This window comes from Bos taurus, chromosome 3, assembly GCF_002263795.3.
Source record: "Bos taurus isolate L1 Dominette 01449 registration number 42190680 breed Hereford chromosome 3, ARS-UCD2.0, whole genome shotgun sequence".
Classification (NCBI taxonomy): Eukaryota; Metazoa; Chordata; class Mammalia; order Artiodactyla; family Bovidae; genus Bos; species Bos taurus.
Genome location: NC_037330.1, coordinates 81,315,186 through 81,328,077, shown reverse-complemented (window position 1 = coordinate 81,328,077; position 12,892 = coordinate 81,315,186). Strand labels below are relative to the sequence as shown.

Here is a 12,892-nt window from a genome sequence, read left to right as displayed (position 1 = left end):
GGGTATCATTTGTTCAAGGACAACATAGCATGGTTGGCATCTTTAACCCCTCACCCCTCGTTAAGACAAAGGTTGCAGAACACTAGGCAACTCATTCAGGGGGTCCTTAACCAAACACACACCTGGATGGAATGGATTAATGCCGCCATCCGCACCCTTTGGGTGAACGTGGGAGAGCTCCCAGATGCTGTGAGTAAATGGTATACCTATGCCGAGTTGACCCAAGTTGTGAGAGAACTGGGTGTGAAACAATCAATGTTTAACCCAAATATCCGAGACCCAGATGACAAGCATTTTACTGGTGGCATGAAAGACGCCATTTTGAACAATGCCTCATCCACCACTTCTGGATCCTTGACTGCTACTCTTGCACCCGATTGGGGCACCCCATCTATAACCTCAATGGTGGCTAGCTTGGGAGAAATAGAGGGGCAGTGGCAGGCCAAAGGTGTTAGGAGCATGAAGACCCTGAAGGGAGGCCAAGCTGGGAAAGACCCTGTCCGGATGGCATGAATGCAAATGTGGCCCAATTTTCTGGCAGCAGGAATTGCCAGAAATAAAATTGATAAATAGCCCAATGCTCTGCTCCTAGAGCTATGGAGGCAATTGAGACCGGAGCAGCGGTTAATCAAGTGAGAGAAGTGTCCACAGCAAGAGATACGGGCAGTTCAGTTCGATTTTATGGCACCCAAAGATGTTCCTTCAGATGCCCTTTTCTAGCTTTGAATAGAGCTCAGGCCAAGGTGCCTGCCCAAAGAGCCCAAGCAGAGACTGGAGGTCCCATGTAGAACTGGGAAGCAGTTCACTGATCACTGGCTAATGTACAGAGTAATGGCCCTGGTTGACACCAGTGTCGAATGCAGCCTTGTTTATGGAAAAGCGGAGCAGTTTCCCAGTCCTAGGGCACACGTTGTTGGCTGTGGCAGCCAAATGGTTAAGATTGAGTCTGTGTCCTGTGATGTAGATTTAGAACAGTGTACTGTAAAGGTTGTGTCCTGTGGTGTATGATGTAGATTTAGGCTGTGTCCTGTGATGTAGGATTAGAACAGTGTACTGTGTGCTGTGGTCATGGCACAGGGAAAAGAGCAAGGGGCAGAACTGAAACACATTCAGAAAACTTGTGCTCAGACATGCTGTATATTATGTGCCCATCTCACATCCTCTTGGTCAACACCAACTCTGAGCCCAAACCTGATCAGAGGACATGGATGATGAATCCTGACCTACTGAGAGTCGCAACTAGCCACAGCATCACAGTCAGCGGCAGGGATGGAGGATCTTCTTCCAGGGAAGGGGGCAAATCCTAGTTAGGAACACCAGTACCAGCCCAGCCCGTGGAAGCCCTGAGGGCACACAGTCCGTTTAGCAAACCCAGGGCACTAGTCTCCTGTGTTTGCAGCTAATCACTAATTGGTGCTCTTCCCAGCTGAGCTCAGAGTTAGCCTTAGGTTTGACATACTGCCCTAAATAACCTACTCATCAGCCAAAGATAGCACCAGGAATGAAACATTACCCAGCTGCACAATAGAGTAATAGCTGCCAAACCCTGTCATTATGACAATTGTCTGGGGAGATTCTAAAAATCCTAAATTCTCAAGACCACCCCTGAATGTGCCATAAAAGTGACCTTACAATCTATAAATTCATTCCTCAGACATAGAATCCAACCCTGTATGTCCACCCACCCCCGCTTCATGGACCCTGGATGAAGAGAAGAGAACAGGCACATGTACATCTCAACTTCTCCCACGTATGAGCCGAAAGACCTTGAATAAGTAAGGCACTCTCTACTTCCTTATCCACAAAATGGTGTAACTGTAGCATAGAGGTTAAGATTAAAGGTCCTGATGTCAGACTGCCTGGGCTTAAACCTCCCCTTCACTCTTTGGTAATCATATGACTTTACACAAGTTACTGAACTGCTGTTTCTTCACCCGAGAAAGTATCCACTTCACAGAATTGAAGGTGAGGAACATGAGTTGCAGAGAAGAGCGCCTGACACAAGAGTTCTCAAAAACATAGTCTATGGCTTCCCTGGTGTCTCAGATGGTAAAGAATCCGTCTGCAATGCAGCAGACCCTGGTTTGATTCCTGGGTCGGGAAGATCCTCTGGAGAAGGGATAGGCTACGCACTCCAGTATTCTTGGGCTTCCCTGGTGGCTCTGAGGGTAAAGAATCAGCTGTGGGAGACCTGGGTTTGATCCCTGGTTTGGAAAAATCCGCTGGAGGTGGGCATGGCAACCCAATCCAGTATTTTTGCCTGGAGAATCCCCATGGACAGAGGAACCTGGCAGGCTATAGTCCACAGGATCACAAGGGGTCGGACACAACTGAGCGGCTAAGCACACACGGCATACGATTTTATATTTTTTCTCTAATATCTGTCTTTGAGTTGATATAAGCATTTAATGAGAACATATACACATACATGAGAAGTATCTGGCACATAGGAGGTGCTCAGAAAGTGACAACGTTGCTGTCACTATTCAATGTGTGTTAAACAATTTTCATAAAGGAATACATTATTTTCTAATGTGGCAAAATATTTAGAGCACAAATATCCTACTTAATTATTCATGCATATGCCATAATGTAGAACACTCTGTTCTGTGCCAGTGAAGTGGGGGTAGGTTTAACCTGTCAATAAGTTTCATCATCTCCCTTCAAACCACCCCTAATAAACACACACTAAGTAAAAACAGCTTCAGGACACATCCCTAAGCCATCCCTAAACCATATGTCACCCCTTTCACCCCCTCCAAGCCGACTGCCACCTCAAAGGTCCTTCCATGTTGAAATTCTGGAACTCCCCTGGGGGCAACTGAGAGACTATGGGAAGGTATATGAAATGCTTCATCCCTCTTTGTAGATATATATGTGACAGAAACCTAGAATAATTATATCCTTTAACCAGTACCCTCCCCTTACACACACACACACACACACACACACACACTCACACATAATAGTCATAGTCATACTTAGATATTATAAACTGCATTATCTCTCAGTGACTGGTGTTCCCATGTTGGGAACAAAGGAGACATAATTTTCTTAAAACACTTCAGTACAAGTAAAGAACCCAGGCAGACACTGCATTCCTTCATCATCATCGTTGTTGTTTAGTCGCTAAGTTGTGTCTGGCTTTTTGCAACCCCATGGATTGTACACACCAGGCTCCTCTGTCCATGGGATTTCCCAGGCAAGAAGACTGGAATGGGTTGCCATTTCCTTCCCCAGAGGATCTTCCAAACCCAGGGATCAAACCGGCATCTCCTGTGTCTCCTGCACTGGCAGGCAGATTCTTCACTGGTAAACCACCAGGGATGCCCCATCATAGGCAACCCTAAAATCCTCTCCTGATGTGATTCTGGGGATTATGCTGTTAATGCAAGTTCCTGCATCCGACTACACACAAAGAGACCAAACAAACTGGAACATCGGTGTTTGGAGCAGAGAAAGGTTTATTGTAAGGTCATGAAAAGAGAGGAACCGGCTCATGCCCTGAGAAGCCTCAAGCTCCCCAAAGGGTTTCAGCAAAGCATTTTTAAAGGGCAGGTTGGGGGTGAGGGGTCGCAGGATAGTGATCAGTGTGTGCACAGTTCTCTGATTGGCTGATGGTGAGGCAACAGGGTGGGGTCATGGGGGTTAACTTTATCAGTCTTTAGGCTCCAGGAGGCCTGGGGCTATGAGCTTATAGGCATCAAGTAGTTTCTCCTTTGGGGTGGGGGTGGGGTGTTCACATCTGCAAAACAACTCAGGAAATTTGCATCAAATACTATCATCTAGGTACTTCTGAGAGGAGCTAAAACAGAGGATATTGGAGAAGGAAATGGCAACCTACTCCAGTATTCTTGCCTGGAGAATCCCATGGACAGAGGAGGTTGGCAGGCTACAGTCCATGGGTTCACAAAGAGTCAGACACGACTTAGTGACTAAACTACCACCAAAACAGAGGATATGGAGGGAGGCCTGTCCAGGAAAGGCTCTTTAAGGTCGTGGTCGGTTACAATGTTTCAGAACTTTGATTACAAGGTTTGGGCACCAGCCTGCATGAAAAACAAACTGAGCCAACCTTTAAACACCAACCTCCAAAAAAGAGCAGTGTATACAACTCCCCTGGTGGCTCAGACGGTAAAGCGTCTGCCTGCAATGCGGGAGACCCAGGTTCAATTCCTGGGTCGGGAAGATCCCTTGGAGAAAGAAATGGCAATGCATTCCAGTATTCTTGCCTGGAAAATCCCATGGATGGAGGAGCCTGATAGGCCCCAGCCCATGGGGTTGCAAAGAGTCAGAGACGACTCAGTGACTTCACTTTCTTTCCATACAACTCCCACCCTGCAAAAGTTCTTGATGCCCAAGCTAGGATGACCAATGGTGCCAGCTTACCAGTGATTATGACAGTTTTAGCTCTTTGAAAGTCCTTTTCCCCAGGAATTCCCCCAGACCCAGGCAAAGCTGGACTTTCAGTCACCCAGGCCAAAGCAAAGAAGATGACATAAGGGTCAGCATATATTGATTCTGAGTCCCCTTCTGTTAGGGGATCCAATAGATCCCTGCATCTCAGGTCCTTGACAAGGAGAGACCTAATTATTTTACAGTTAACAGAATTCTGAAATTTGGGAGTGCCTGCAACTTCAACTTTACAAAGGAAAACCAAGCATTTCTTTGAGCCTAGGCTTTTATAAGCTAAAATAAAAATGTTTAAATGAGAAATTTCAGGAATTCAAGTCACTGAGCTATGCTGCCTACCTCTTTCTTCCTGTTTGATCTTTGAAGATTAGCATTCAGTATTTTTCATGACATTTATATTGAGGAAGGAATATAAGATTATTAAAAGCAGAGAAACTCAATATTGGGAACGCACATCAAAAGGTCTTCAAGACAAAGAAGGGATCATATGATTTGAAACCAGAGTTACTAGAAGCATGTGTGCTGCACTTCATTTTCTAGTTAACAGCGTAACGTACGTCAAAATATGATTTAAAACACTTCTCACAGCTGAGCTGACATTTGGCGATCCTCAGCCTTCTTTTGCTCTTGAGGATGGGGGTTCAAATCCAAATGAGGTTAACACTTTGTACTGGTACATATTCCTGGTGGATGAGGAAAACAGTCTTTTAGTTTAAGTAAAATGAAAACATCTGTTCCACTCCTTAGGGAAAGAATTGTTTTTTAAAAGGGAGGGAGGGAATTCTTCGTTGTTAAAGCTGGAGATGGCCTCTAACTCTGCAAATGTTTAATAAAATAGACTCTCAGTTGCCTTGCTCACCTAGGATTATGAAAACTTGTGCATGAGGCATGGTTCACTTCATTTTTCAGGGTGCCATACCCATGTTATCCCCTAACATTGTCTAAAGCCATATGTTAATGTCTATCAGTTGGTTTTTTTCCACTAAATCAGATAAACTTAGTTCAATAAGTGACTGATCTTTTGCCATATAACTCATTTTGGTCAATAGCGATGCATGTTGGGTAATAAGCTGTATAAGTTAGCTGTTGCTCCAAAACAAAGACTACAGACTTAATGTATGTTCAGTTGCTCAGTCGTGTCCAACTCTTTGCAGCCCCATGGACTGTAGCCTGCCAGGCTCTTCTGTCCATGGAATTTTCCAGGCAAGAATACTTGAGTGGATTGCCTTTTCCAATTCCAGAGGATCTTCTTGACCCAGCGATTAAATCCATGTCTTATGCATCTCATGCACTGGCAGGCGAGTTCTTTACCACTAGTGCCTCCTGGGAAGCCCACAGACTCAATATCTTAAAACAATCCTCATTTATTAGCCCATAGCCCTTTTGGTCAAATCTGGGTACAGCATGACTAAATTGTCTGCTCAGGGTCTAATGAGTATTGATTGTGTTCTGATTTGAAGTTCAGGTCCTCTTCCAAGCTTGTGTGTTTTTCCCACAATTGAGTTGCTTATGGTTGTAGGACTGAGGCCCTGATTCTCTTACTAGCTGTCAGGCAGCAGCCACTCTCAGGTCCTAGAAGCTGCCCACATTTCTGGCCATATGGCACCTTCCATTTTCAAAAGAGTCAGCTGAGGATCTCTCTCATATGGAGTCCCTCTCAGGCTTTCAATGACTTTGGGAAGAGCCCAGTCCCATTTGAAGGTTCACCAAATTAGGTCAGGCTCTCCGAGGATAATCTGCCTTTCTTAAAGTCAACTATGCCTCAAAAGTCAACTTAATCGCAGAAGAAAAACGCATCATATTCACAGTCCTGAGGATTATGCAGGGGGTGGAGATATGGTGGTTATCTTACAATTCTGCCTACCATAAGAAATGCAGTGCAACATTTCTCTTTTCAATTCTTTGTACTATAGTGTATGGTTTCTTATGCTTTTTACATCACAGGAGGCTATTATTAAATTAATGAATTCATTGTCCCTGTTCTAACAAAAGTCTATATGCACAGATTTATACACATAGATATACAGACACATTGTCCACAATTTCAGCCACCCTACCCACACCCCAAGAAGTTGATCTACATAAAAACTCTGTAGATGGAGGCAGAATAAGCTAGAGTGATGAAGGGGAGTCCTTGAAGTATTTTAAGCAAAGAATTACATAATGACATGTTAGCTTAAATTACTGTTAAGTTTTATAAAAGGCAGGTCTGGAGACAAAGAATGCAGTATAAAGACGTTCTGTGCTTTGGCAACCGATGGCAAGGCTGTGAACTCAGGAACTGGTGATATGTCTGAGAAGCTAGAAAAGCAGCTGGTTTTAGTATGTGATTGAATTAGAGTCATGAAGAGGAAGTGGGGTCAGAGCAAACTTCAAGTTTCCAGCTAGGGAAACTGGGTAAAACAAATGGAACAGAAGGCTGGTTGAGAGAATGGAAGGTAACAAATTTATTTTTGGACATTTTGAGTTTGAAATGTCTTTGGGACAGCTTGGTGAGAACTAGGCAGCTGGGGGCACTAGTCTCATGTCCCAAGGAGAGGGTAAGGTTAGCAATAGATTTGAGGTGTGAGAATATATGGGGGCTTCCTGGAGGTTCAATGGTAAAGAGTCATTCTGCAATGCAGGAGATTTGGGTTTGATCACTGGTTCGTAAGATCCCATGGAGGAAGGCATGCAACTCACTCCAGTATTCTTGCCTGGAGAATCCCCATGGACAGAGGAGTCTGGAAGGCTTCAGTCCATAGGGTCTCAAAGAGTGACACAACTGAAGCAACTTAGCACATGAGAATACACTAAATTTGATTCTCACAAGACTAAAGTACCATATAAATTTCAATTTCTAAAAATTCAAAACAGAGAATGCTTTAATTTTATCTTCTACTTTATCATAATTTCTCCTAGTGGGCAAAATATTGTCCACTGGGGAAGGGAATGGCAAACCACTTCAGTATTCTTGCCTTGAGAACTTTCATGAACAGTATGAAAAGGTGAAAAGATAGGACACTGAAAGATGAACTCCCCAGGTCAGTAGGTGCCTAATATGCTACTGAATATCAGTGGAGAAATCACTCCAGAAAGAATGAAGAGACACAGCCAAAGCAAAAACAACACCCAGTTGTGGATGTGACTGGTGACAGAAGTAAAGTCCAATGTTGTAAAGAGCAATATTGCATAGGAACCTAGAATGTTAGGTCCATGAATCAAGGCAGATTGGAAGTGGTCAAACAGGAGATGGTAAGAGTGAACATCAACATTTTAGGAATCAGCGAACTAAAATAGACTGGAATGGGTGAATTTAACTCAGAGGATCATTATATCTACTACTGTGAGCAAGAATCCCTTAGAAGAAATGGAGTAGCCATCATAGTCAGCAAGAGTCTGAAATGCAGTACTTGGATGCAATCTCAAAAACGACAATGATCTCTGTTGGTTTCCAAGGCAAACCATTCAATATCGCAGTAATCCAAGTCTATGCCCCGACCAGTAACCCTGAAGAAGCTTAAATTGAACAGTGCTATGAAGACCTACATTCTAGAAATAACACCCAAAATAGTTGTCCTTTTCACGACAGGGGACTGGAATGCAAAGTAGAAAGTCAAGAAATACCTGGAGTAACAGGCAAATTTAGCCTTGGGGTACAGAATGAAGCAGGGCAAAAGCTAATAGAGTTTTGCTAAGAGAATGCACTGGTCATAGCAATTACCCTCTTTCAACAACACCAGAGAAGACTCTACACATGGACATCACCAGATGGTCAATACTGAAATCAGATTGACTACATTCTTTGCAGCCAAAGATGGATAAGCTCTATACAGTCAGCAAAAATAAGACCAGGAGGTGACAGGGTTCAGATCATGAACTCCTTATTGCCAAATTCAGACTTAAATCGAATAAAGTAGGGAAAACCATTATACCATTCATGTATGACCTAAATCAAATCCCTTATGATTCTACAGTGGAAGTGAGAAATAGATTCAAGGGATTAGATCTGATAGACAGAGTGCCTGAAGAACTATGGGCAGAGTTTCATGACATTGTACAGGAGGCAGTGATCAAGACCATCCCCAAGAAAAAGAAATGCAAAAAGGAAAAATGGTTGTCTGAGGATGCCTTATAAATAGCTATGAAAAGACGAGAAGTGAAAGGCAAAGGAGAAAAGGAAAGATATACCCATTTGAGTGCAGAGTTCCAAAAAATAGCAAGGAGAGATAAGAAAGCCTTCCTCAGTGATCAGTGCAAAGAAACAGAGGAAAACAATAGAATGGGAAAGACTAGAGATCACTTCAAGAAAATTAGAGATACCAAGGGAACATTTCATGCAAAGATGGGCACAATAAAGGACAGAAATGGTATGGACCTAACAGAAGCAGAAGATATTAAGAAGAGGTAGCAAGAATACACAGAAGAACTATACAAAAAGTATCTTCATGAACCAAATAATCATGATGGTGTGATCACTCACCTAGAGCCAGACATCTTGGAATGAGAAGTCAAGTGGGTCTTATGAAGCATCACTTTGAACAAAACTAGTGGAGGTGATGGAATTCCAGTTGAGCTATTTCAAATCTTGAAAGATGATGCTGTGAAAGTGCTGCACTGAGTATGCCAGCTAATTTGGAAAACTCACTAGTGGCCACAGGACTGGAAAACGTCAGTTTTCATTCCAATCCCAAAGAAAAGCAATGCCAAAGAATGCTCAAGCTACTGCACAATTGCACCCATCTCACACGCTAGCAAAGTAATTCTCAAAATTCTCCAAGCCAGGCTTCAACAGTTCGTGAACCATGAACTTCCAGATGTTCAAGCTGGATGTTGAATATTGAATCTGGATATTCAATCCAGATGTTCAATCACTGATCATTGAAAAAGCAAGAGAGTTCCAGAAAAACATCTATTTCTGCTTTGTTGACTACACCAAAGCCTTTGACTGTGTGGATTACAACAAAATGAAAAATTCTTCAAGAGATGAGAATACCAGACCACCTACCTAACTTGCCTCCTGAGAAATCTGTATGCAGATCAAGAAGCAGCAGTTAGAATTAGACACAGAACAAAAGTCTGGTTCCAAATAGGGAAAGGAGTACCACAAGGTTGTGTATTGCCACCATGGTTATTTAACTTATATGCAGAGTACATCATGAGAAATGCTGGACTGGATGAAACACAAGCTGGAATCAAGATTGCAGGGAGAAATATCAATAACCTCAGATGTGCAGATGACACCACCCTTATGGCAGAAAGTGAAGAACTAAAGAGCCTCTTGATGAAAGTGAAAGAGAAGAGTGAAAAAGTTGGCTTAAAACTCAACATTCAGAAAACTAAGATCGTGGCATCTGGTCCCATCACTTCATGGCAAATAGATGGGGAAACAGTGACAGAGTTTATTTTTTTGGGCTCCAAAATCACTGCAGATGGTGACTGCACCCATGAAATTAAAGGACGTTTGCTCTTTGGAAGAAAAGTATGGCCAACCTAGACAGCATATTAAAAAGCAGAGACGTTACTTTGCCAACAAAGGTTCATCTAGTCAAAGCTATGTTTTTTAGTAGTCATGTATGGATGTGATCCAACTCGACGCACATGAGTTCGGGTGAACTCTGGGAGTTGGTGATGGACAGGGAGGCCTGGCGTGCTGCGATTCATGGGCTCGCAACAGTCGGACACAACTGAGCGACTGAACTGAACTGAACTGATGGATGTGAGAGTTGGACTGTAAAGAAAGCTGAGAGCTGAAGAATTGATGCTTTTGAACTGTGGTGTTGAAGAAGACTCTTGAGAGTCCCTTGGACTGCAAGGAGATCCAACCAGTCCATCCTAACGGAGATCAGTCCTGAATATTCATTGGAAGGACTGATGCTGAAGCTGAAACTCCAATATTTTGGCCACTGGATACGAAGAACTGACTTATTTGAAAAGACCCTGATGCTTGCAAAGATTGAAGGTGAGAGGAGAAGGGGACGATAGAGGATGAGATGGTTGGACGGCATCACTTACTCAATGGACGTGAGTCTGAGTAAACTCCAGGAGTTGGTGATGGACAGGGAGGCCTGGTGTGCTGTAGTACATGGGGCTGCAAAGAGACAGACAGGACTGAGCCACTGAACTGAACTGAATTTCTCCTAGAACAAAATTTTATACAGAGAGTCTGCATTTACTATCACAGATTTCTCCTGTTAAAGCAGAATGAAAGACCATAGTATCATCAAAGAAACCTGGTTAAAATTCCCTAATTGGTTCCCACTCCTTTCTCATGGAAGCAGCTCTTTATTTGCTCCCACCATATGTTGCCAGTGTTCCATAAATGCAAGGGAAAAATCTGTCAGGCTTTGAAGGAGAGTCCCACCAAAATTCAATCTCAGGTCCTAGTTGATGTTTTCATAAGAAAAATTCCTTAATATTCAGTTTTATAAAACAAAATCAAATCATTCTATTGTATCAAATGTTAGTAAAGTGAAGATATTGTTGGAAATTTCTCAACTACCCTACCTGGACATGAAAATGATCATGGGAGTCTGCTAAGTGGTCTCCCCTACAATCCATTCTCCACAAAGAAGTTGGAGTAATTTTGTAAATGTAGAGAATAACACTCTCATCCCTAAAGCCATTCAATGATGCCCTGCTGCTGCTACCGCTAAGCCACTTCAGTCGTGTCCGACTCTGTGCGACCCCATAGACAGCAGCCCACGAGGCTCCCCCGTCCCTGGGATTCTCCAGGCAAGAACACTGGACTGGGTTGCCATTTCCTTCTCCCAATGATTCCCACTTCTATTCAAATAAAACCCAAACTTCCCTACACGTAGAGCTCCAACCTAATCACATCTCCATCATATTCTCTCAGGCCCTGCCAGTTCCCATTTGAAGCCAAGCTTTTTCCTGACTGAGAACTATTGTCTTTTCCTCTTCCTGGAACTCTTTGCCCTCAACATTTCAAATAACTGGCTCCTTCTCGTCCAAACTATCATGTATCACCTCACTGCCCACTCCTGACAGAGGACTTCCCTGACCATTTCTAACCCTTAGCTACTTTTTATTACATTACTGTTTTATTGTCTATAGTATGTGTGATCTGAAATTATGATTTTTGCTCTGTACACTTGTTTTTGTTTTGTATATTTATTGAATACTGGAGCCAAAAAGGTAGTCACTTCATCTGAATTGTACAGCACATGAGAAGTGCAAAATGAATATCTGTGAAATGAATGAACTAATTAAACTGATGTCCTGTTTTCCACAAAATTAGTAAACAGTAAGAAAAAGTACTCTGAGAAAAGATGCCAGCTTCTGTAGTTGACATGGGCAAATTAGCACCTTTAAGAGGCTCACAGTTGGCTGAAGAAAGCAATGGGTAATTGTGATACAGCCTGATAAATGCTATGCCTGCCTGCTAAAGTCTCTTCAGTCTTGTCCTACTCTGTGACCCTATGGACTGTAGCCCGCCAGGCTCCTCTGTCCATGGGATTTTCCAGGCAAGAATACTCCAGTGGATTTCCGTGCCCTCCTCCAGGGGATCTTCCCAACACAATGATCAAACCCATGTCTCCTGCGGCCCCTGCATTGCAAATGGATTTTTCTTTTTTAACCGTTGAGCCACCGAGGAAGCCCAATAAACGCTAACAAGGAGGTAAATATATGGTCCTCTAGGATCACAAGAAAGGAGCCTAATCTTGGGTGATTTCATAAGGACTCGTAGGCAAAGGTAAATCTGAATGATGAGTGAAGGAAAAATGGAGGGGTAGAAGGATGAAATGAACGTGGTAAATATCTAGATAGAACGAACAGAAAGTGGCAAAAGTCAGCAAGACATGAGAATTTTTGACGAGATGCAATGTCCTGTTGCAGAGCATTCTTCCAGAGTAACTGAAGGATTCGATGATATAATAATGTACGTGAACATATCATGACCGCTGAAGTGCCATATGAAAGTGAAAGTCGCAGAGTCCTGTCCAACTCTTTGTGACCCCATGGACTATACAGTCCATTGAATTCTCCAGGCCACAATACTGGAGTAGGTACTCTCTCCCTTCTCCAGGGTATCTTCCCAACCCAAGGATCTAACCCAGGTCTTCCTAATTGCAGGCGGATTCTTTACCAGCTGAGCCACAAGAGAAGTGCCATATAAGTTATTATAAACAACCGCAGACCAGTACTGTCGGTCATATATTACCTGATAGTTTCTCATATTCAAAGAAAAAGAAAAGATGATTTCTGAGGACTTCTAGTGAAGTCCTCTCTGACTTAGACTTAAACCCTAGACCCTCTGACTTTTCCCCCTACGCCAACAAAATGGACGGACGTAGCAGTCGCACCGGGCGCGGAGATAGAGTGGGCAAGGAGGCCTTAACAACGCTTCTCATTGGCCTTTCAAACTGAACCTTTTGGATGATTGGCTGTGGAGGTTTCCAGAGGCCACCCCACATCGCTGATTGGATGAGGAGCGGCCAAGTGCCCACCTCCTCTACAGTTCCGTTTAGTCTTGTTG

General features: G+C 43.3%; 1 long non-coding RNA gene across 1 annotated transcript; it reads right to left on the bottom strand.

The window, feature by feature from the left end:
• Window positions 1-4,855: 4,855 nt before the first annotated feature.
• Window positions 4,856-12,889, bottom strand: LOC132344895 (uncharacterized). The gene is made up of 3 exons (XR_009493962.1): window positions 12,578-12,889; window positions 10,408-10,483; window positions 4,856-5,096 (listed from the first exon to the last, which is right to left on the bottom strand). It is a non-coding gene; the product is annotated as an uncharacterized lncRNA (long non-coding RNA).
• Between the last annotated feature and the right edge of the window lie 3 nt (window positions 12,890-12,892).